The sequence below is a fragment of the Abramis brama genome (genome assembly GCF_963993115.1).
Source record: "Abramis brama genome assembly, chromosome: 18".
NCBI classification, from domain to species: domain Eukaryota; kingdom Metazoa; phylum Chordata; class Actinopteri; order Cypriniformes; family Leuciscidae; genus Abramis; species Abramis brama.
The window spans coordinates 6,658,180-6,684,251 of NC_139980.1; the positions used below are offsets into that span (position 1 = coordinate 6,658,180).

At 36.0% G+C, this 26,072-nt stretch overlaps 1 long non-coding RNA gene across 1 annotated transcript in view; it reads right to left on the reverse strand.

Annotated features, from left to right (window-relative positions):
- LOC311068704 overlaps positions 1-26,072 on the reverse strand; it is a 68,166-nt gene that overhangs the window by 18,716 nt on the left and 23,378 nt on the right. The window contains exon 3 of the long non-coding RNA XR_014603419.1: positions 12,500-12,584. This is a non-coding gene — a long non-coding RNA (uncharacterized lncRNA). The remainder of the gene's footprint in view (positions 1-12,499; positions 12,585-26,072) is intronic.

Genomic DNA, 26,072 nt, shown 5'->3' on the forward strand with positions numbered 1-26,072 from the left:
TTAACTTGGAAATTGGACTACACTGGTCACACTGTATGCTTTATTCACTAAAAAAGGACCAGCTCATACAAGTCATTTTATGTCTAATCAGACTTCACTGGTCGTTCATCATTCAGGTCTAGTGTTTTTTTTTAAAGAAACTGGTTCAGAAAAGGCAGACTTTACCTTTTTTTCCAAGCTTGATACTTACAGTGCCTCTGGGAAGAGATAACATGACTTTTTAGAGCACTGTTTTTCCACAGGGCCAAGAGTCTTTTGATAGACGTGTTTGCATAACTGGGCTGTCTGTGGTGTTAGAGGGTCTGAAAAATCAGGCCAGCCAAGGAAAGTAACACAGCTGCAACTGCTGGCCCCCTTGCTTTAAATTAGACCTTAGGCTATCACAAAGATACCTTTATGATGAGAGCCACTGAGTTCAGGGGAAGGAAAGAGAGAACACACACACACACACACACTGTGAACACAACATGTCAGAGCACAAGGAGAGAGGCAAGTATGTTCAAATGGAAATGTGAAGGTGCAAAAGGTTGCATTGCTATTTAGGTACTTCACATTTGCAGAGAACTATTTGGGACAAATATACACATTTTAGTTTAAAATAGAAAAAACACTGACGCAGGAGGAGCCCAGACATCTCAAACAGGAGGAGTAAAAAAAAAAAAAGATTCTCTGCGTAGACGGTGATAAAAAATTAAAAAAAAAAAACATTTGTTTGTAATGGATCAAAAAGCACTGGGAAACAACATCAAATGGACTAAAATCCATCTCATAATCACTGAATAGCCACAAGGGTCATGTAAACATTTTCAATCAGTCTCAGACAGAGAAAAACAGTTTTGTAGACGGAGTATTCTTTCCTGGAATAAGAGTGTTTTTATTCACTGAAATATTACAATGCACACGCTAGAATACCACCATGCTAATTCCTCTATTTTGAAAAGAACAACCTCAATCAATTTTATTGCATTTTTGAATTTCTTTCTACACTTTAAGCATCATGAGAATGACCAGATGTGGCCCAGGCTTTCACTAGAGGTTTAGGCGGTTGATATAGATATCATCCAACAATCTAGTGGCCCCTGGCGCAACATCAGCAGTCTGCCATCATCCAAAGTCTTTAGTAAGAACGATGAAGCAGAGATCTCTTCAGGTCCAATCTCAGAGATTTCATTTCATTGTCATTCCAGGTATATGTATTTAGTCATATGTATACCAACCATTTCATTGTCCCAGCTGCTGAAGAGCCTTTCAGTGACATTAGATACTTTCAGTGAAGATAGAGCTGTCTGTCAGAGATTGGCTTTGGGGCATTTCCAGTAAAATGGTCTTAAGTTTAAAACGCTGAAGTTTAGATGACAGCTATAAACCATCAAGTGTACATTTGGTCTGAACTATTTTTAAGCCAAACTAAGGAGGCATCTTAAAATATCATACGTGTATTTTAGAGCTGCAAGATTAATCGTTAAAAGATCGCAATCTCGATTCAAATATTTACACAATCTTATTCCTAAATGACAACAATTCGCATGTGTCTATTGACAAAATCACTTTCAAATCTGCGTCAGAGAGAGAGCAGTTGTCATGTATAGGTATGAAATCTGATCCATCAAGTAACGAAACAAGTGAATTATAGAGTGGTGCAGGTATGACATAACTTTGTAGGCCAAAACGGGGAAGCGAGTTAGCATTTTAGCACTTCTGGTTCCATCGTCCAAAAGTCAATGGGTTTCTGGAATGGGATTTTGGTTTAATAGCTGAAATAGGTCTGTGGTGAACACAAGCTCAAGACACTTTCGTGTTTTATTCTGCAACATAAAATACATCAGTATTACCCCACTTGTGATTTTTGAAACTGTAACGTGTCTTGATAAAGGCGGTTGCTAACAAGTGGCTAAATGGGACTAGAGTCTGTCGAGGAGATTAAACGTCATCGCGCCGAACAGGTCAGCTCAGTTCGCTTTTACAGCTTTGTTATGGTTATAATTGTGCTCTTACAAACTATTCTAACTCAAACTTTCTGGGAAAATATTTTTAGATAAAGACTGAAAGAGTTGTCGGAAGCTTAGTGATGGTGACGTTAAATTCATGCGACCGTAGTGTAGCTCGTTTAGCCTACCTTTACTAGCTTTTTACTTCTGGCAACTGCATTTAGGCTTTAAAATTCATAAAAGATGTGTTTATCTGTGAAAATTATCTTGATGGACAAAACGTGCAAGTATCATATACTTTTGGATTATAGCAAAAATGTATCTCTGTGATCAACAAAAGCCTATGGAAAAATCCTATTGGGTTTTTGTTGAGGGAACCAGTGTGATGTTAACTGTCGATTGGCCTTCAAAGTGACTTCATACATGCAACACTCTATTTATGAGTGAGTCATTGAATTATTCATTCAAACAAACCAATTTAATTCATTCAAATTAATTAAATATTTTTAAATAGACTGCAGCAATGAATATTTTGTCAGAACCTCTAGTAAATTGCATGTTATTTTGTTTAATTAGTCTGTTCAGAATCATGGGAGAATTTTGATCTCTATTTGAAAGAAAAAAATTGTGATTCTCCTTTAGTCCCCTTTAGTTTCCAATGGAAAATTAAATTAAATCCCTCATTAAAGAATCAGAGAGTCAAATTTGGAACTAACAAACTCCACATTCTCTCATAGAATCCAGTCTATAAAAATTCTGACACCCTAGCAGTCACCCAGCAACTATCCAAAACAGCCTAGTAACCGCCTAGCAATCACCCACAACACTGTAGCAATCACATAGCAACATCCTAGCAACCGGCTAGCAACCATCCAGAACACCATAGCAACCACAGTGTGATTTAAAGTACATTTAAATGTTTTGCCACTTGCTTGAGCAACTTAATGTATAAATCTATAGCCTAAGTAATTAATTGAATAATTTAAAGTTAATGCATTTAAAAGTGACTGTACTGTGTACAAAGAGAATCACAATGCTGAAAACCACTTTCAAGTTTTGGATTTGAAATCATGAATAAATGTTGTGTTTGTGGTATACAGCCGTGGATCAGTTGCGCACATCATATGAGCCCGTGCTGCTTCTGCACCGCATACATACTACAATACGTACCGCAAAAGGAGTATGTGTGAACCGGGCGTAAGATGAAGTACGCCCGGTCACACCAACATTAGTCATCCAACATAGTTGTAGAGGCTGCTGTGTGGAGACGCTGCCCAAATGCAACCATACAAAGGTCTCATTCTGTAGTAAAGAGGAGGTTCAGGAATGTCCACGGAAGGTATTAGACAGCGGACATGTAAATATTTCCACATCGCTTCAGTTAAACTTCCTGGGGGCAGTTTTCCTTTGCTCTCAGCACTACATTTAAAGGAAATGAATCCTGGCACAAACTATGGAAGTGTATTTTCAGTAGAAAGGGTTGATGGGGGGATGCTGGGTTTTACTTAAGTTTATAAGACAAGAAACATTTTAGAGACGAAGACAGAAATGGACAAATGTAGTAAGGTGTGTAGAAGTTCAGATGGATGACAGAGAAACCACTGGTGTGGACAGATAGTGAAGAGTTACATTAAAGGAGGAGGAGGGCCACCATATATGAAAGGTGCTTCATAAAATTCCTCATCGCTTATTTTTTCATCAGCTAACTTTAATGATGAAAAGGTGGGGAGAACTTTGTGAGGAAGCTGGGGGAAGTATCCTCACAGAAACTTCTTTATGAGTTTCACGCACGATGCGCACCTGCAGAGACACACACCGTGTGTCAATGGAAATGCACCGAGAGCTGCAGATAAACACGCAGCCACAGAGTGCCTGTGTTTGGCTGATCGTTGCACATAGGAAAACTCTGTTTATTGAGCCAATCGCTCCTCATGGATTGAAAACACAAGGGCAGTTCATGAGGAAAATTAGCAGGAAAGTAAAAAAAAGAGCATATGTTTCCTATAAAAGCATGAAGAAATGTGACCAAAATTGAAAAACCAAAAAAGACAGCACTGGCTTTGGAGTTTTCTTACAGATATTCATATTTAACGGTTCTTCAATATCTGGTATATTGTTAAATGCCATTCAAAGGTAAAGTAACTTATTTGACCCATTCATTCATTAATTTGAGTTATTCATTATGACAAAGCCAAAAATAAATTTGCAAGCATTTAGATTGATAAACAACTTTGCATTATTATGATAGTGATTAACAATAATAATCATTTTTAGATGGTCACAAATGTATGAATTTTTAATAATAATAATAATAAATATAAATAAATGTGTGACCATCTAGATTATTATTGCTATTAGTAATATATTTTTGTTATTATTATTATTATCATAATTATTAATACAGATATGTGTAATTATAACAATAGCAATACTGTCTAATCTCTACTCAAAACTGCTTTTCCAGTTGATTGCCCATAATTTCAGCACTATGTGGGAAAATCACAATACACTAAATACATACCAAATAAGACATAATGCCACCAATCAAACAACTGTTATAACACAAAAGACTAATAAAGCTAGTGAACTATTCAAATACATTCATTTGAAATGCCTGCATTCAGCTTTCTCTATATGGCACATGGCTAGCAAACTAGATAAAGTAAACAACTGTTTAAGAACATTTTGAATTTTTAAATATTTAACATCTTTTATTAAATACAGCGAGAGTCTCACATGCATAGAATTCATTTAATGTGTGGTAATCCTTCAAACGGGCCTGGCAGCATGGCCATTAAAGCCACCATAAGAGATCCTCTAATGAATATTGATGAGCTGGACACCAACACTAGGGCAATGTTAGAGCTCTTGGACTCTAATATTCTGGCATTATATAAGTTACCATTTCCATCTTGACTTTGCCAGGTGGTTAAGGGAGGTCCGGATGATGATTTGGGGGCCTCACATTAGGTTTGTTTAACTATGTTTAAATACATAAAGATTTCTCCAGAAATATCAAGAACTATTGGGTAGTAGAGTGATTAGATCCAATCTGATGGCAAGGTTTTGACACAAGATTTAAGAACAATCTTGTGGTTCATGATCCCGATTGACCTGAGAACCTGTTTGGATTCTCAGTGAATGCATGGATGATACCTCCCAAATCAGATGCAACTTTTACTTTTCCCTGATCGTCAATGGAGCTTTTCCAACATCTTCACTCTTAATTTTTGAGGGAAGGCCATAATATACAATAATGACTGGAGTCACAGAAACTCTCAAAAGAGGGAAAACACTCTTTGAGACACGTGTGGAGAAATCAGCCTCACGTGATAGGAAAAACAGAGCCACAATATTTTCAGACTGTGTTACAGCACTATATCATATACTTTTCATAACCACACGCTTATGAAAAGTGGGGCTTATGGGTAGAATATAACGCACTTTTAGCATTAACATACAGTACTGAGTCATGGTCACCTTTCACTGTATGGAAGACAGCAGCTTAGACATTCTGATAAATGTCTTTTTTGTGTTCTATTCAAAAGCGAAAGTAAAACAGCTTTGAAATAATATTAGGGTGAGTAAATGTTGAATTTTTATTTTGGGGTGAACAGTCTGTGGTCAGAAGAGATCAGAAGAGAGCGCTGAAGTGGAAGCACATGCAGACTGCCCGCTGACAGCATTCATTCGGCAGAAACAAAGTAAACATCTGTAATGTGACTAACATGCATAGCCTCAAATGTGGTGACTTGGAAAAGCATTTCTTAGCAACTGTCAAAAATAAAGATGTTTTCCAAGCTTTACTGAAAAAAAAAAGAATAAGTCCACTATCACTGCTAACGTTCAAAAGTTTGGGGTCAGTACTTTTTTAAATGTTTTTGTAAGAAGTTTTTTATGCTCACTAAGGCTGCATTTGTTTTCTATTTTAATATGTAGCCTAATTTATTTCTGTGATGGCAAAACTGAATTTTCAGCATCATTACTCCAGTCTTCAGCGTCACATGATCCTTCAGAAATCACTCTAATATGATGATTTGGTGCGAAAAAACATTTCTTGTTATTATAAATGTTGAAAACAATTGTGCTGCTTAATTTTTGTTGAAAATATAATTATTATTTTTTTCAGGATCTTTGATAAATAAAAAGTTTTAAAAATTTGAAACAGAAATCTTTTGCAACAAGTCTTTATACTGTATCATTTGATCAATTGAATGAATCCTTGCTGAATAAAAGCATTAATTTCTTAAATAAAATACTACTGAACCCAAACTTTTGAACGGTAGTGTCCAAGAGCCTGAAACCACTTTAAAAATCAAGGATTCAAAGTCAAATATAAATAATAATATAAACAGAATGAGTTTTTAAAGAACTCTAATTAATAAGAATTATTTAAGGTTCTATTTTAAAATTTGTGATACTGATCTTGCAAACTGTGTTTGTACAGACAGTCAGATGTTATTGCTTCCATTGCACAAGCACAAGATGCTCTTTGAATCATTCTCAAATCATGAGAAAATTATCATCAGGTTTTACACAAACTTGTGAAGTTATTGCAGCTCGAGTGCTGCTGTCATTAAAGCTACAATATGTAATTTTTTTCGCCACTAGGGGTCGCTAACCTCTTACAATAACAAAGGCGTCGGTTGATGACGCATAAGCAGAATTATGGAACTTGTCTTCATGATGATGGATCTAATAATGTTTATGGATGAGTGAATACATTCATGTTTTTAACATGTGGTATGAAGCATAGCACGATTGCTAATGAGAGACAGATATCAGCGCCACACGCGAGTCCCACGGATATAAAGGAATAAGGACATTTCATTCTACCGAACTAACTTACCCGCAAGTGCAGAATTAATACTCACACAGGTCAGTTTATTTGACGAATTAAACTTGTGAGGTAACGCAGTGCTGTTTCACTTGGTCTTCACTATCACACTAAACTGCATTTAAATGTGTTGAAAGTTATAATGTTATTCTATGTGTTAGTTTGTCCGTATGAGACTAGCTGTAAACTAGATCAACATTAGAATAACATACTGATCATATTCTAACATTTCATCATGTTGAGCTATATATATTTTATGTACATTTGCTCACCTGTCTAATAAAATACATGCAAGACTAACATCTCTGTCAAGTCGAAGTTTGTCACGGACGCGGAGCTCTCGGCATCTCGAAAACGCCACGCTGATATTGATCCTCGTTTTAGTTCTCCTTTTGTCCCAACGTCTGCTTGCCATGGTCCATAATGTTTGAACGAAACAACAACAGTGTGAGCGTGCCGCTAGACGTAACGCAGTTGTCCACGTCTGTCACCATGGTTACTATGGCAGTACGAGCGGAAACCAGGGAAAAAGCGGATATTACGTCATTGACAGGCGACAGTGAACAGGGACGAGCCATTATCTAAAATTGGAATTTCTCTGAAATTAAAAATCTTTGGGAACTTTTGGGATATTGTAAGTACACAACTGCAGGAAATATATCACACTGTTGCAAGTGATTTTTGAATATTTTATTCCAAAAATCTTACTGTACCTTTAAAGCAAAAAAGGGACTCTTTAAAAATATTACATTATGTCACAGTTATTTTTAATTCAACTTTTTACTCAAACTGTCAATACAATCATATAATTTGCAATGGGAAAATGTTAAACTCCTAGTTGGCCCATATATTTTTGAACCTCTAGGGAGGAGGTAAATAGGTAAAAGAGAAGAGCACTTTACTCAGAACATCTAAGCTGGATTTAAATACTATAGTAACTAAATACTAATAATGTGCCCATAAACCAACTATTGCCTCACATTTTGGATTTTTGGGTTCACGTTGACCACAGACATGTGGCTGACACAGTGCGACTAGCTATGTGAACACAATGTGATTCCAAGCCCTGTCTAACACAACACAGACTCATATCAGCAGTCCTCTGGTACTACGTCAGAAAGATGGATTCTGGCTATAAAATATCTTGTGGATCATTTTAGAAATGACACAGACTGAATGAATTAAGCTTGTACTCATTTTAAATCAGAGGTTCATGAGAAAATCTTTTGATTCCAGTGCTATCATTCTGCTTATGACACCAGAAACGGCTCATGGTGAAATGGGGCGCAAATATGAAAAACACTAAATGCAAAATAGGCAAGAACAACATGTGATTTGTGCTTTGAGAGGGCCATGAAGATTTAATTCAGCATGTGGAATCAATTCACCCAATCATCAGTTCACTAGTGAGTGACTAATTACAGCCTCAGGGAAAAATGGATAAACTTTGTCATATGTAAAACAATGTTTTCTTGAGGAAAATTGGACAAATAACAACTCTGAGGAGCATTTAACTGTCATAATTTAACAGAACATGTATAAGAGAAACAAACCAACTACAGTACTTGATCTGCTGATCTCTGAATCCTTCCTCTGAAGGTTATACATAAAGTTTAGAAAGCCCAAACACCTAAATAGGAAAGAAAACGTTAGCTGACATTAACCAGTTTTGAACTGGATTCATATATCAGATTTCTCTAAAATTAATAAGAACCTCTAGAATTATTCAAGAATACTTTATCCGAAACACATGCATTTGATCTAAGCAGTGTTGCATGATCGCAATATATAAAAAAAGTTACAAACAAAGCCCATCTCCGAGTAACACACAGTGACGTGCCTGAATGAATCATTTCTGAACAAAACTGTTGAGTGAATGATTTAGCGATTCATAAAGGCTGCGTCCGAAATTGCATAGTCTCTTGAGTAGGTACTTATTTTGGATAACTAATTACTTCATGACTGTGAAAAAAAGGCTGTTCTATATAGTATGAGTGTGCGTAATATGAATGTAATCCGGACGTACAACATTCGCCAAGCTGTCATTGTCATGTGACCTACCAGCGTCAGTTATGTCACTTCACTGCCATTCATAAATCCTCTCCCGTGGCCTCATGGGATAGTAAAGTGTCCATTGTATGCACACTTCAGAGGAAGTAGTAGGTAACCTGTGTACTTTTTATCTACTCTTTTAAGAGTACTGTGAATTGGGACATACGTCACATACTGTTTTTCGCCTACTACATAATAGGGAAGTATGCAATTTTGGATGCAGCCATAGACTTTAATTCTTGAATGAAGCATTGTGTTTCAAGAAAGATGAATTAATTATTTAATGACTTACTCATAAAACATCTCTTGTCACCACCTACTGGGTTAAAAGAGTCACTGAAAAATCATCACCACTATTATTTTAACTGAAAGTCAGTCTGAAACACAAATACAAACAATTGGAGTGATACCAACAGTTGCTATGTTTCCGTCCATTTTATGTGAATTTTGGGATATTGCATTAAATAAAATGCTGGATGGAAATGCCAAGATGCGAATAAATTATAAAAACGTGCATAAAATAAATATATGAGCTCAATTTTAAAATTGCAATTTTGGATGGAAACATAGCTAGTGAACAGTCCTAGTGCAGTTGGACTGTTTTTTTCAGCACAGCATCTTTTGGTAATCTTGTAGAGAAGGAAAAACATCCTTCAAGGTCTTTCTCTAACCAGAGCAGCTTTACAGTGAACACAGCCTGACCCCATGTACAGAGGAAGGGTGTGTCAAATGGAAGGATATTCAGCAGCAGAGGCTGGAATATAATGTGGCCTTTTTTGTGCCACATACCAGTAGCTTTAATTTTTGCTAAAGAAATGAGGCAACACAGAACTTCCTATGTCAAGCTTGGCTGAAAGTACTGATGTCATTCCCCTACCACAAAAATAAATAAAAATCTGTTTTCTCATTGAAAGTTAGCTTCTGTCACAGTGGATGTATACTGAGAGCAATTAACATTTTCAAGCATATTAACATACAAGCTGAAAATGCAATAACACGCTTAGGCTTATGACTTAAAGGTCTGGTGGAATATTTAATGTTACAATAACTACACAGTTTTATGAATTAAGAAACCTGGTACCCCATCATAACTAAACTATGTGGGTCTTGGGTCTGAAAAAGTCTTTTGGTTTGGGTGAAGTCAGTGAACAGTCAAACAAGAATAATGACCATCTCTAAAGATGTGGTGATGATAATATAACTTAGAATTTTTATTTATTCACTGTGGATTTTTAAACCCGTCGTTTAGAGGTTTTGGTACCATACGTGTATGCCGGCTTGTCACAAAGGGAGAGAATATCTATAACTCTACATATAATTCCTCAGGCAGGTCTGCATGAGACCATTTAATATGGTTTTCAAATTAGGTCATTAAAAGACTTATCCTACAATATTTCTATCATCGTAACTCATGACCTTATTTCCATTCAGAGCGTATTTCATCATGGCTGTGCAATAAATTCTCTGTGAAAATCAATTCCTTTGGCTGGTTTATTCTATTAAAAAAAGTTCAGCTATGAACATGATTTGTATGTGATTCTTTCTGTCATTGCAAGTTTACAGTATGATTTCTTGTTCAAATTATTAATGAAATAAGTGATCTACTGTAGCAGTACAGGAGCTCTAACACATGAAACCCTGGTGCTCATGCTGTAAGTTCAAATCTGTTCATATTTATTTTCTGTCCTATGACCACACTGGTGAATGTGATTTCACCAAATACAACATGCCCCTGGATCAACATCTTTGTTAAAAAACTGGGAAAACACTGTTTATATACAGTATATATATATATATATATATATATATATATATGCATACAGTGTGTATATATATATATAACTCAGTTGAAGTAGTTCACAATTGGTTGGAATGATTCATTAGCAAATTAATTTGAATAAGAATCCTAAAAAAAATCCTAGAAAATTATAAAACAGAAATAATAGATGGTTGTATGACATTCTATGCTATATTCTTATGTGATCTTTTGATCAAATTTTTTGTTTCCAGAGAGTCCAGATAAGAGAGGATCAGATAAGTTCTGATCAATCTTTATCCCAACTAACCCTAACCCCAAAAGTCAAACCTTTCAGATGCTATCAAGATGCTGTCAAGGGTAGATCTGGTTCATGTTAAACTTAAAATGTCACATACATTCTATATAAATGTATATCTATATAAATATATCATAAATACAAATTGTATATCAAAAACTTGGAGGCACAGCTGTTTCTTCTTATAAACAAATACATATAAAATTTTTCCATACTTCAACAATCTCTGGAAATAATCAGTTAATCACATAACTTCAGTTTTACTATCCTCATGCTAAGTTTCACATAATAAACAAACTAAATATTCACAAGAAACATAAGGTGGAGGTTCTTGTTGAATAAAACCCCCTCCCAATAAAATGTATGTATGTGGGGGGGACAGAAGAGTTACTGGAAGTGAGGCAGCAGGGAATGGAAAGTGAAAACGGAGACAGCATTAATGAATGACGGGTACGTGCCAACCATGGTCCATATTCAAGCTTGGAAGACACAGCAGGGAGAGCAGCTCCTGAAGTTATATATGAAGAGTTCAGATGCAAAAGCCTCTAAGTGCCATCTGAAATTTTCTTCTAGAATGATAATTTTTATCAAGCTTGTATATTTAAGTTCAATAATTTCACTTAAATGGCAATGCAAATTACCTATTAATTGTCATTTAAGTGAAATTACTGAACTTAAATATACAAGCTTTATAAAAATGATCATTCTAGAAGAAAATTTCAGATGGCACTTAGAGGCTTTTGCATCTGAACTCTTCATACAGTTGTGTGTGTGGGGGGGTGGGGGTATTAAAAATGAAACATTAATATTTTAATACTACTAAATAAACATGGGAGACATCTTCATGTATTCAAAATACTGGATGCCCTAGGGAAACTTGTTTTTTTTAAGGGAAAGAGGCCTTTAAGGCCCCAATATACTTCAAGTGAAATCGAAGAATGTGAATGGTTTCGAACAAAATCAGGCCAAAATGAAGATCGTTTTGTGAGTTTGAAACAGCTTGCCAAAGCGAACTTTCAGGAGTTCACTCCGGCTGGTAAACAACAGAAGAACAACAGAAGAACATTGTAGCCAGAGCTACTTCTATGACGAGTCACATGTACTGGGATATTCCGCAACAGTTGGCGTCCCATTTAGTCAAAAATAGTCAGAATATAAACACTTTAGGCGTATCATAGTGATTCATGATAGAACAAAAACACAGTTTGGAAGATGGATTCATGATGTACTCACTCATTCTATAAATTTTGAAAACAAAAAAAGTTACACAGTGCACCTTTAAGACATGAAATGCAGAGAGAGCATGGAGAAAACTCGTGCCTCAAGGCTCTGAGCTGTGACCCACCAAGTGAAATTTCGTTTAATGTTTATTACATTTATTTTTTCAAGTAACAAAAATGTCTTTTTTACGGTTTTAGTCGTCCTTAGATTTCTGCAAACCTCCCCTAGACAGAGTGCGTGAAGGACAAGTCTCTAAGCATCTTGTCTTGGTTTGTCCAGCCCACAACCTCTATTATCCCTTTCAGCAGGGATGCAAGTAGACCAGCAATTACATAATGAGCTTATAAACTGCAAAAAGAAAAAGAGAATAGCAAGAGGGCTCTGTTCCATGCCACTGGGCTCCTCACCTATGTCCCATTACAGAATGCCTGGAATGTCCTGAAATCTGGCGTTCCAGGGGGTCACCACAGGAACAACATGGCGTCAGTCCAGCTGAGAACAAACAGAGCAGTTATTGTTCTATTACTCAGCGATCCATTGACCCTCTTCAAACACACACACTCATATGCAAACAGTAAAATCCAACAATTTGTTTTTGTTTTGAGGCAATGGCTTGTGTGAGCAGCAGCACCCATGGGATGCAGGTGATGATAGCTGGAAGATCAAATTCATCGTTGCATATTATAAACCAGCAGCTTGTCCAAAACCCTTGTTAAAACTGGCAGCTTTTAAGAAGAGCGTGAGACGTGACAAAAAAACATAAAATGATCATTGCAAAATGATTGATTGTGAGCCGTGGTGTGGATCATTTCTCACAGCTGCCTTCGCAAAACTATATTTTGGATAATTCTCACGAATAACATCAAGAAAGCAATTTAGTCATGATGTATGAGTCCTGTAGGAGACAAAATGTGCATAGTTAAAAAATACCAGACACTGAATGACAAAAAAAAAAAAAAAAAGCCATCATACGGAACGCATCATTAACTTGTCAGCTGAAATGACATCACGTAGACCTTTCTCAAAGTCACAAAATCTCTGTGTTAAAGCATAATTTAAATGACGTTAACAGTGAACTTGATCAGTTTTAATGGTCAAACTCAGGTTAAGTTTGTTAACATTAGTTAATGCTTGACATGAATTAACAACAAATATATTGTTCATTAAAAATGAATGTTTTTTAAATAAAAAAAGCATTTAGAAATCCAGGTAATGTTATTTTCTACATGCACATGCAAAACATTTTTAACATTTAAAGTTGTACACATTAATGTATTACAAACAAACATGAATAACAATGAACAATAGTATTGTATTATAGCAAATTATCTTTTAAGAATTACCAAATTACAGATTAAGAAATGCAGTGAATTTTTTTTTTTTTAGTTCATGATACCTAATGTTAACAAATTTAATCTTATTTTAAACCTAACATATTTTTAATCTTAAGTTTATTTCTTTTTTGTTTGTGATTTATGTCTATGTACTTTAACAATGGGGCCATTGTATTTATATAACAATACAGCACATACAGTACATCAATACTGTTTTGTGAAAATGTTTTGATTGCAGTGCAAAGTTTTCCGAAGCATTTTGTGAGCATGAAGGATATATAAGAACGGAACCTTGAAAAGTAGCTATTTTAAAGCAACACAAACAGAAGCATAAACTACTATACAAAGAGTCACAGTCACTCTTGGTTAATGTTTTGTGCTATCAAAGGTCAATGCTTCAAATACACGCTGACATCACCAAGACTGGTGGTCCAGACCTGCAACGACTTTCTACAGAGCAGACCTCATGGCTTAGATTAGCAGAGAAATCAGTGATATCACTCTCCCCTGGGCATCAAACTCAATTGTGTAAATGACTGCAGTAACTGCTATCTAAGAAGACCAAGTACTCCAACAGACGCTTGAGAAGTTAAATTTAACAGGTGTATTTCTTTGGCTGCTCCCTGACGGTCTAGTTCAGATGTCATTTTTATCAGGCCGTTTGGGTGGCTTTTACCATGTGCAGCATGAACACTATGAGAATTGTTCACTGAAATATGCTTATCTCTGGAAGTGAGTGATATAGCTTGTCTTCCATGTTTTTAGGCATGTATTTATAATATTTGTGAGTAAACCTACAATTTTAAGGGTATTACATGAGCTTATATACATCTTTCTAAATCATGTCCAAGCAGCCTAAATGTATTAACAAAAATGCATAGCATATTTGTCAGACTGGCTTGGCGATTGGCAAATTGTTGCTCATTCCTCAGCCAGGTCACTGAGGCCAACCTGAGAAAGTAAAATGTGAAAGAAATTATCAGTAGATATAGAATGCTATTAAGCTAAACAGCCGTGAACAAAAATATAAATGGCCTTACCAGGATATTTATGACAATGAGTTGCTGGCAGAACAAAAAGAACATGCATACTTTTTATCCATATCACATACGTTTCATGTACACAGTGATTTAATTCTATAGCATTATATTGCATATAGCATTGGCAGCAACAGCAAGTAATGAATCTTAAAACTTTAGTCTTACCAAGAGAAACATATGTGGCATAAGGAAGCAAGTTGGCAGTCATAAATCTTGTTGACATATGGTTTTCCCTCCTGGATTTGTACAACACCATCTGCATTCTTCCTGAGCTTAAACTTGAATATGGAAAATTGTGTCAATCAAGTGATAGCATCATGAGTGGAAAATTGTTCAGCAAATTGTTTTCACCACAATTTTCTGTTCTACATATATGATGCTTTTAAAGGATAAAATGGGCTTCAAATTATGATCACTTTAAAAGTGATAAACTATGCCTTGCACTATATTATATGGCAGGAAGTAAAAATATTTAAATGTTTTGACTATTCAAAATCAGCACAAAGTATCCATTCCTGAACAGTTTGTTATGGCCAAATGAAACTAATCTAGATTATTTCATATCCAGACACGTCTCCGAAGATGTCCAGCTATGCACCTCATAATCTATGTACAAGATGAACTTGAAATAATATTAATGTGACATCATCCTTCTAATCTGTCTCCATGATGCCTTCCATGGCTGCCAGTCATTCCAGGGCAGTTTACACACTAATACCCCAGAGACATTATAGTTATTCAGATGCCCAGAGGCCTGCAGTCTATTCACTGATAATGTTGCCTAGATCTAATACATGTTAGGGTCAATAGTTACCCTTGCAGTTATCAGCATTTTTTCAGGAATTTAGCTTGAGAGTAAATGGAAGCGCATTTAAAAGTGGAGACATGGAACGTCTACTTAGCAACGTCACTGACATTATTTAGTTCCCCTAATGCTACTTTTTACAACACCCAATTTAGTTGCCAAAATGCAAGCTTCCCGAATACAAAGTGTGTCTTAAGTGACTCACTGCCCATTATTGGTCTAATCATATATTTCTCAGTCTTCTTCAACTCTCCTTTCTGCTAATATAGCCTCCTTAATCTCTATAGTTTAAGATTGCATTTGACCTGAGACCCGTCTCTCAGCTCATATTCTCACTCTATGGATGAACAGAGAGATTAGACTCGTTTAGAGGAGATATTCTCTCCTGCAAGGCTTGCTTGACTGAGGTGTGAAACTCACACTGGTTCCACCTCAACTTCAGCAGGGCAGTGACCTCCACTGGCCACCCACTAGCACACAGAACAGATCGCGTTTGTCAAGGTTTCATTCCTGGGACGGGACGAGGAAGTTAAGAGCCACTCTGTGCGGTCTGAGAACATCTATTTATGGCTTTTAACCTAAGCATGAAAACGACCAAGACTGATGTGGTGGTGTGATGTTTCAGAGCACATTCCCTTGACTCAGGAATGCACGGCAAAGGGGCCCAACAAATTTTAGTCACACTTGAAAGTGAATGAAAAAATAAACAAATGTATACTCAGCATACACCACAATAAACTAAATGTCAATTTGAGAATACTTTGATGTTTTTTGAAAAACACCAAGGGTTATATAATTTATTTGGAGTTGACCCATGGCTCAAGTTTAAAATTTAAACTATAAATACATATTTTTTTTTACAGCAAACCTTTGTTATACATTTTGCTATTATATAAAATAAATAAATAATAATAATAATAATAATAATTATAATTACACAAAGCAATATTTTTAATATTTTTTTAAACGTATATGGACAAAAAATAAATTTTATACACACACACACAATTTATAATAAAAAAATTATCCATATACATTTAAAAAAATACATACAAATATTTTAGAAAATATTGCTTTGTGTAATAATAATAATAATACTTATTTTTTTGTATGTTCCACATAATAAATAAAGTCATAGAGGTTTTGAACAACATGATAGTGAATAAATGAACTACTCCTTTACTCTTTCCTGTAAATTATGCTCTCACACACGCACATCTGAAGAATGTCTTATCCTCTTGTGTCTTTAAATTCATCTCTTACATAAACATGGCCATTATGGTTAACGCCAAATCTTAAATTCAAAACACAACATTTATCAGTCATTCCCTGAAGAGACAACCACAAATGCAAACATTTGGTAATTGGGAAAACCAGAAAGGTAAAATGTCAAATACTTTTGCACCTTCAAAATAAGACTCGTCTTGCGTAATATTTGTGTGAAGGAAAATGAAATGTCACTCTCGATTATTATTAGCTATAATGGCTAAAGACCGGAGGGTATTACACATAATTGCTAAACATATGCTACAGAATCCTACAAACACTGTGGCTGTGGCTCTGATTTAGTCTGAAGCTCAGACTGTTTTGTCATACCTTACAGACAGACAAGCCACAAAGAATCTCATGACGCTGCAAAACAGCTCCTGCATGAGTTTATTCATCAGAGGCAGATATTCAATACATGTGATCTGACCACGATTTGATGAGATCTCTGTATTTACTTCAAGATGCTACTTCAAGACTAGATTTATTATCTTTTATTAACAGATTGTGTAAAAATGCCTTGTGGTGCATGACATTGTGTTTATTGGCCATAACTCTTAATAAAATGTAACACAATCCAAAAGTAGGTTTCATGCTTAAAGGGATAGTCCACCCAAAAATGAATATTTTGTCATTATTTACTATGAACAAAGAAACAAAAGATCTTTGTATGTATTAACAGAAGAAAGCCATACTGCTTTGGAACATGAAAATTGAGTAAATGATAACAGAATTCCAATTTTGGGGTGAACTATCCCTTTAAGATATTGTTAGGACTTCTGTTGTACATCAGCTTTTACTTAATCTGTGACCACAAGAACTATTCCTTCACGCGTGCACGTGCAGAAAAAACCACGCTCAATTTTAGTTTCCTCATCTTAACTGCCTGAATTATTTTTCTCTGTCAAGTGATTGCGCAGTGTTTTGGATTAAGGAATAATCTGAGGTAAATTGAGAACGTAACCTCAGCAATACAGTTTGAGTCCTGTCAGCTGACCGTGGACCTCACATGGTGGTTTACCCGGTGATTAATGTGGATTGCAGCTAATTCGCTTTTTGTCTTCACCCTGTTCTTACAGTAAGCATGAATGAAAGGACCAGTCAACTGTAATCGCGTAAGATTAGATCAGTTCAACTATTTTTAAGTGGTTTTATTCATCATCTTCATCCAAAGTCATTAGACGCACTGAAATGCACACAACCCTTCTAGATCTACTGCAGCCATAAGGTCTTTGAAAATGTAAAGACTCTCTGATGTTTAAGTATTAAATGTTGACTTTAGCAGATCAAAGGTATTCTTGATTACCGTTTTGTGATTTATGCAGCTGCTGTAAGGACACTGACAGTGTTACAGTAGATCTAGTGCCACAGATATACATTTCTCCTTCCTTTCTCATCAATCTCCAGTTCCTTAGATTGTCTTGCACCTCTATCATAATGATAACCGTACAATAGCGCTATAGTCATATATATATTATCAGGTAACATAATAGGTCTGATGCACGTTGGATAGAGGCGTTATTCAACAATATTTGACACTCAGACCTAAGGTCATTTTTTGCCAGACTGTAGCAAATGAGGAAATATGAAAATATGCAGAAACATTATACATACATAAACAAAATCAAAAAGAAAAAAGCTCCCTTTTCCTGCAAACCCCCCCCAAAATTGTTCAGACTAGAAAGCATCCATGAGCTTTGCTTTCTTAAAATCTAAAGAGCTTCCATCAGAAACTGCTTCCATCTTTGTGAGCTAAATTCCTCAGATATTCCCTAAAATATGCCTAGGAACTGAAGGGAAATATTCTGGAGGAAAACAACGACTTTCCACAATTTATTAAAGTAAGATTCCGCTGTATTAAATATTATTAAAACAAAATCCATCAACTTACAAGAGAAATGTATGCAATAAAGACATAAGATGTAAACCATTTTAGCTGATTGATAGTTTGGTTCAGTTCCTACAAAATATGTGTGCTTCCTTTCGGTGACAGCTTAAGCTTTTTAATCATCTGAAGGCTGACAAGGCACAGGAGATAAGAACAGCACGCGTGTGAAGCTCATAGGAAGCAGCGTGACAAGTTCAGAAAGCATGTCAGCTCCAGACTTATCAAAGCGAGTTAAGCATTCTTGCCTGATCCAATATCTGCCACACCATTAACCACTGCACGAGCTCCCAGACACAACACACAACTGCCTGTGATGCACAGTTTCTTTTGTTATCTACTTTTACACCATTATTTCATTAGAGGAGGAGTTCTGTGTTGTTCACAATGAGATGCTTTTGCTTTAAGAGTTCAGTACAGGAAGTGTATGTAAAACTTTGAGTGTAATTTTCTCTATAAGTGCGTGTAAGGACGTACATGTGTTTGTTCAGGGCCTGAGCCAAAATAGCACTAGCAGAAAAAGGAAAGGTGTGGGTAGAATAAGAAAACAGTAATTTTACGAATGGACGTGGGCCCTGTTATTAAATGACACCGGCAGGGGCCTTATTTATAAAGACACGTGTGTAAGCAGCCAAAATGTGAACTTATGATAATTTCCTGAATGTTCCCATGAACGATTTAGAACTATTTAGAAGAGCAAACAAGTGGCTGAAGGATAAATTTGGAATGTTGTGCAGCATTTTTGCGTGTCTGAATATAGATTTATATTATTATACTTTTTTTGTATTTGTAGAAAGTCTTTACTCTGTCCCAAATAGTGTGCTTGACTTCATACAACTGGCCAAATGATCTCTTAGGCCCTTAAAATTACCAGCACAAATACAGCATAAACACAAATTACAGATACTATGCGGAAACACATATTATTCAAAGGTTTGGGATCAGTAAGATTTATTTCTTGACAGAAATTAATTAAGAAAGGATTCATTAAATTGATCAAAAGTGACATTAAAGACATTTATTAAGTTACAAAAGCTTTCTATTTCAAATAAAGGCTGTTGCATTGGTAATATTAAGAAATGTTTCTTGAGCATCAAATCAGCATATTAGAACGATTTCTGAAGGATCATGTGACACTGAAGACTGGAGTAATGATGCTGAAAATTCAGCTTTGCCATAACAGGAATAAATTACATTTTAAAATATATTAAAATATAAAAGTTATACACTGAAAAAAATGATTCGTTGAATTTAATAAACATTTTTAGCGTAAGTGGTTGCACACAATTGATTTTAGCTACATTAAAACAAATGCATTAAGTTGAACTAAAATTGATTAAGTTCAACTTAATGCATTTGTTAAATGTAGCTAAAATCAATTGTGTGCAACCACTTACGCTAAAAATGTTTATTAAATTCAACAAATCATTTTTTTCAGTGTATATATTATATATTTTGGATCAAATGAATACAACCTAAGTGAGTCAAAGAAACTTTGGCAGAAAAAAACCCTCCAAACTTTTGAACGGTAACTTATTATGAATAACTCAAGTAGGTTTTCCATATACAGTTGTTTAAATGAACATAAATGAGTGACCACATTTATATGCACAAAATATTTTGATATGGATCCAAAATTTGCCTTTTTTTTTACTCACTTTGCACTTTGATAACTTAAAGCAAGCAGTGCATCAAGGTACAAAATGTTGGCATGCATGCTTCTCTGCCTTTAAAGATTGCTGCTCACTTTTAATGTAGGCTCAAATTCATGGATGTGATTGTACGCGTGCTTTCTAAATGAGGCCCTGGAGCATAAACAGATGCCCAGTCTTACTCATGCGCCTGACAAGATAATTCATCACGTCTTACAATGAACAAAATGCTGTTCACCATGCACCATCCCAAGATCGATTTCTTTTGGAAGACGAATGTGTTCACGGTGACGCACTACTGCGATACATTGACAGGGGAAAGGATTGGCCCTGTGTGCTTGACAGAGGTGAAGGCACGCTTTGACCTCGTTTGACTTCAGTGTTTCTGACAAACAAATGCGTTAAGGGTTTGTTGCTGGAGTAACGGAGCTGTGAGAACTGGCATGCAGAAGCTCTAGTGGTCTAGACAGAGAAACACAGGACAGGCCATGCTTATCATGTAAATTCATCTCGTTTAAAGGAAATCCAGGTCATTTTACAAGAGAAACATATTAAGAAAATTATTACTATATTTATTTTCCTCCTTTCATTATTATTATTTATTTTTATCTCCGCAGTCTTGTGGAGGAAAAGTAGATGAGTTTATTGCTGAAGGAGGGCAGAATGTTGAGTCCTGGCCCGTGGTGCTGACAGTGTATCTCACTCAGGCCATTTTTGGCTGGCATCCCAGACGAAGGTCTTGGTGAGCTCTCAACTTCTGTCATGGAGTCACCAGGACAAAAACAGCGCCAGTTCGTCTGCTGTCTGATTGAGCCTGTACCCATTCAACCGTTCCCATGAGTATCAGACATATCTGTCTCACACATATAGAGGCCATAGATCTGTGGAGAATGGGGTGTTTTATCAGTATTAAAAATAATTTAGTATGACATGAAGACTGTATTGCTACAGGGTCACCATGAAATCAAAACAGACAATTCTTCTTTTTTTTTATGGAATACTGCAGTATTTATTATAAATGATTTATCCATGCACATTATTTTTTGGCGTGAGGGCGGAACAACCCTGTCACTCACATGAAATCACAGCAATAGCAAACCACAACGATCCAATCCATTCCCTATTGACAAAATAAAGTCCTGCCCTGGTTTTTTTCTTGTTTGAGAAGCCGTTTCACTCTGATAAATGTCACAATAGGGGACTAATCGCAACTTCCGTTACATGCCGACTTTAAAGGTGGGGTATGTGATTTGCAAAACGGCCGGCAGATTTTGAAAATACACAACTCAAATGGTCCTACCTTCTTTCCTTTGACTCCACCCATTCAAAGAACATGGACATGGATGGGGGGAGGGGGGATGGTACGACCGTTTGATTGATGCACTTACTGTCCAATGATTCTAGGTGGTCTTGGAAATGATTGGCTGGAGTTTTTCGAGTCCTGCCCGTTCCACAGATGATTAAATTGCTTAATTTTTATTTCAGTGCTTCTAACTCAGTGGCTGTAAGTGGGTTAGGAATAGGATTTTAAGTGATTTTGAAAAAATGGCCAAAAAAGAGAATTACATACCCCACCTTTAAGCTTTTAAAGATTGCTCATTAAAGTGGTTAAAATGGGTTAAAAGTGGTCAGGTGCTTTTGAAATGAAAATAATATATGATAAATAATTAACTAAGTCACTGAAATATCATTAGATTTATAATTAAATAACAATTTTGTACTGAATTTTACCATATTGACCACTTTGTATCACAACATGTTCAAGTTACAAGCTCAAGTTTCATGTTCAAATTAAACATACCAAACAAATGCAGACCTTTTCAATATTTAGAGCACTGGTTTTGGTGTGAGGAAGAAGCCAAAGGGAACAATCATATTAGCCATTGTCTTCACTCCCTTTTATGGTCAGACACTAGCATTGGCGTCGGAAGAAAAAAAAAAGTGGGTGGGTCCTCCCCCAGAAAAATGTTACTGGAGTAAATACCATTTCATTCTGGTGCCTTTTTAACAAGTAAACTAAACTCCACTTAACGTCGGGCGGTTCTTTGCCTCCACGTCGTGCATTAAATGCACAGCTATCCGTGGATTATCCCCCTAATACGGTCATCTGCCAGCAATGACAACTTAAAGCTGTTATTGATGTTTGCAACGCAATATTTGACTGGAAAGGTACAACGGGCGGTTACTTTCGTCAGTTGCGGCTCGTTGAGAAACATAATGTAGCGATTCAGCGGAAATGGAGTTTAATTTATTCATTTTAATAAAAAAAAATATTTATTTTAATTCCTCAAGTGGAATGGATTTGACTGACGGCGCTCTGAAAAGCGAACAGACAAATGCGCTGAATTAGAGACGGTAAAAGTGAGTGGGTCCAATATCATTGATCTTAAAAAGTGGGTGGGTCCTGTCCCACCCATATACAATGGTTCCGACGCCCATGGACACTAGTACAAGCTAGTAAAATGTAGTCATTCCAGTCATCGATTTGACAAACAAGCCAGCAGAAAAGATCAAGGAAAGGACATGAGCTACAGGACAATGTGAGTCAAGAGAACCACATGCACAAACCATGAACTTAATTTCCTTAAAACACCATGATTATTCCACACAAGATGTTCCATATGACACCTTTTATGGCTGTTAATGCAGTACGTTCAACCCTGAAGTCAACAGAACGCCTGTGAGATCAGCTACCTCACGTCAACAACTCTTTATGTGTCCTTTATCCACACAGGATCCTTCAAAATCATTATAATATGCTGATTTTCTGCTCAAGAAACATTATTATCAATGTTGAAAACAGTTGTGCTGATTAAAATATTTGTGGAAACCTATGCATTTTTTTGTCTTAAGATTAACCATGAATTATGAAAAGTGAAATTCTGTGCCAGATAATTTGTAATAATTTCCTAACCCTTAAAGGCCAATAACATAGAGTGTAAAAAGGGTCAGCTTTCCATTCTATGAAATATATTTTAGTGAACGGATCTTGGCATCCAGCCACCTGTTGAAAGGTGCCAAAAATAAAGATGGAGTCTGCTGCACTACCTTTTTACACCTGCTTTTGAGTTACTGCTTAATTTGACATGGACATCTGGCCACAGTAAGCCAAACGTATGCAGCTCTTCCAAAGAAGAGGTCCCCATTGTGGAATAAGACCTTTGTTTAACAGGAAACAAAGCAATCACAGGCTTAACTCAGGTTTGTCTATAACAATTGTAAAAAAAGAAACAAACTTGTGGTTAGAGACCAAGCTAAGCCTTGATGGACAGGTTGAGACTTGAACAGATCTATGTGCTCTGCCGGTATAAAAAAAAAATGGTAATACAAATCAGTATTGTTCATGAAACAGTGGAAACAATAAAATATTATATATGAAATATGAATATTAAATGCAAGATCAAGATAAAAATAGCAATGTATGAACATGCACCAGGTAGGAGGGTAACTATAACTTCAAACCTGAATGGTTTTCCCTGGCTAACACAAAGCTCACTGGACTAATAGGTGTAGGATTTTACTGCCAGGTCTTGTAAGGGAGTTTATATAAACCACAGACTTTTAAAACTGGACTGGAAAAGCAGGTCAAGGTTATGCTTAGTTGACCTGAAATTATCCTCCACAGGGGGTAAAACTGGTGAAATATTAAATTTAAGCTCTCCGATGTCGATGTGACGTTAGCTTATGATTGTCTCTGAACTAAAGTCTAAATACTTCCTTTAAAACATGGTAAAATCTATATCATAATGACAGTCACTTAACTGCATATTTTAGTCACATGAATCAATGAACATGAATGGAAACAATATGATGCTTCGGATGGGATATATTGGGTATAAGACGGGGCATGTCCCAGCCAATTTCACAAAAAAGCTGTTAAAATGTCAGACTAAACCTAGCTCAAGACAGGCTTTATATTGTCAACACACAATGTTCCCTATTAAACCCCAAATATACACTACATCAATCATGTATTACATAAAACATCAAAAGTATTCAATTTTAGACATCTTTTCCATCAACAAGAGCAAAGGTGGGATTGGTTTTACATATACAGTCAATGGTTTTTCTGTGCAGTGAATATCAAACTAAATGGTCCAGCAAGGAGCGGTTCAGGGGATATGCGAGACAGAAACAGACAGGTATGGCAATAACGTACAACACAAACATATGGCTACTATTACATGAAGTGCACCGCTGAGAAGAACTCCACAGACAGATGCCAGCTTCAACCATGTGAATTTGCAATTAGCGGTACTTAGTGCGGAGTTCAAAGGCTACCGTCTGGAAAGGTGCGGGATTCTATTGAAATAAGGAACAGTCTGTGGTAAAATGCTCCCAGTAGTTGAAAACTACTACCATAGTGCTTCCGACCACCCAAACTTCCTATAAAGAAACCTTTTACAGTAATCTTCAATGCTTCAGATTTTAAATGCTGCAAGTAAAGTTTTGCTAAAGAATACATTTAACTGTTTTTTTAAAGACAAACTTTCAGTGAGAATTAGATGATGGTACAAGTAATCTAATATGTAAAGCATGCACAATTAAATATGCAATATTGATCAATAAACACTACTGTTCAAAAGTTTGGGGTCAGTAAGATTGTTGATTCTAAAGTAATTAATACTTTTATTTGGCAAGGATGCATTAAATTGACACTAAAAATATTTGTAATGTTACAAAAGATTACTTTCCATAAAATATTGAGCAGCACAACTGTTTTCAACACTGATAATAATAATAATAATAATAATAATCAGCATATTGTAATGATATCTGAAGGATCGTGTGACACTGAATTCAGCTTTAACCTCACAGGAATAATTTAAATTTTAAAATAAAATGTTGTGGAAATATAATAATATCGATCAATCGATATACAGGTATGATCAATTAAATATGCAGCCATGGCGAGCTAAAGAAACTTCCTTTTTAAAAACATTTTAAAATCTTACTGACCTCAAATTTCTGTACGGTTACCTAATATTACATGGAGGAAAAAATCAAATGTTGGCTGATAACCAATGTATTGTGCATCTTTTGCAACAAATATTCATTGAGGCTTGAGGCTATTTTTTTTTTCACCTGTGTTCCACTTGACTTCTCAGAATGAACTGTCACTGCACAAAATGTCTGTTTGGCATTCTTCAGAAACATCAGGCCTCCCAGGATATACTGTAATTCCATTAAACATAGCCAAGTGTACATTGTGGATTTATGGTCTTTAACGGCATTCTGGTGTTCAGATCTTCAAACAGATGATATTCTGAGTAAAAGACACAAAATTGCCAGTCCAGGGACCTGAAGAGAATATACACTCTCCAAAGAACACAAAGTAAGCCATTCGCTTCTATTCACATGTCCTTTACCACAAAGAGCACACAATGCATGTGGAAACTCATGCTGCTATTCTCAGACTTTGAACCACAGACTCGCAGGCTGGAGTTGTGATTTCTGAAAAGTTTAACATGCTGAACGTTGCAGACAGTGTCTTTAGATCTTAGATGGCCATATTTAAACATAACTGTGTTATATAGAGACTGAGAGCATTTCACTTGATTGTGCATGTGTTACTTGTAAATTCTGAGCTGATAAGATTCAAAATAGGACAAACAGCCTTTGCTCCACCAAGAAAGAACCGATGCCACTGGACTCCCACAAAAAATACATTTTTATCTATAGCCACACACTTACATCCAAAGCCAAAACAAACACGCAAAAAGGAAATTGCTAGGGTCTAGCCTATATTTCAGGGTAATTTGCAGTTATTCAGAAGAAAAATGACTTCCAGCACCTCCAAGAGCATATCTGAGAAGCACTTTCTGAACTTCTGGAGAGGAGGACTGCTCAAGTACAACAGCGTCTCAAATCAAAGCTAGTAAATTTAAGATGCCTTTTAACACTTATGCTGTTCCAGTCAGTGCCAACTGCTCAGTTACACATGGCTTAAAGATCCAGTATGTCCTTATTCAAGTGTCAGTCTTGGACTACACTCTCA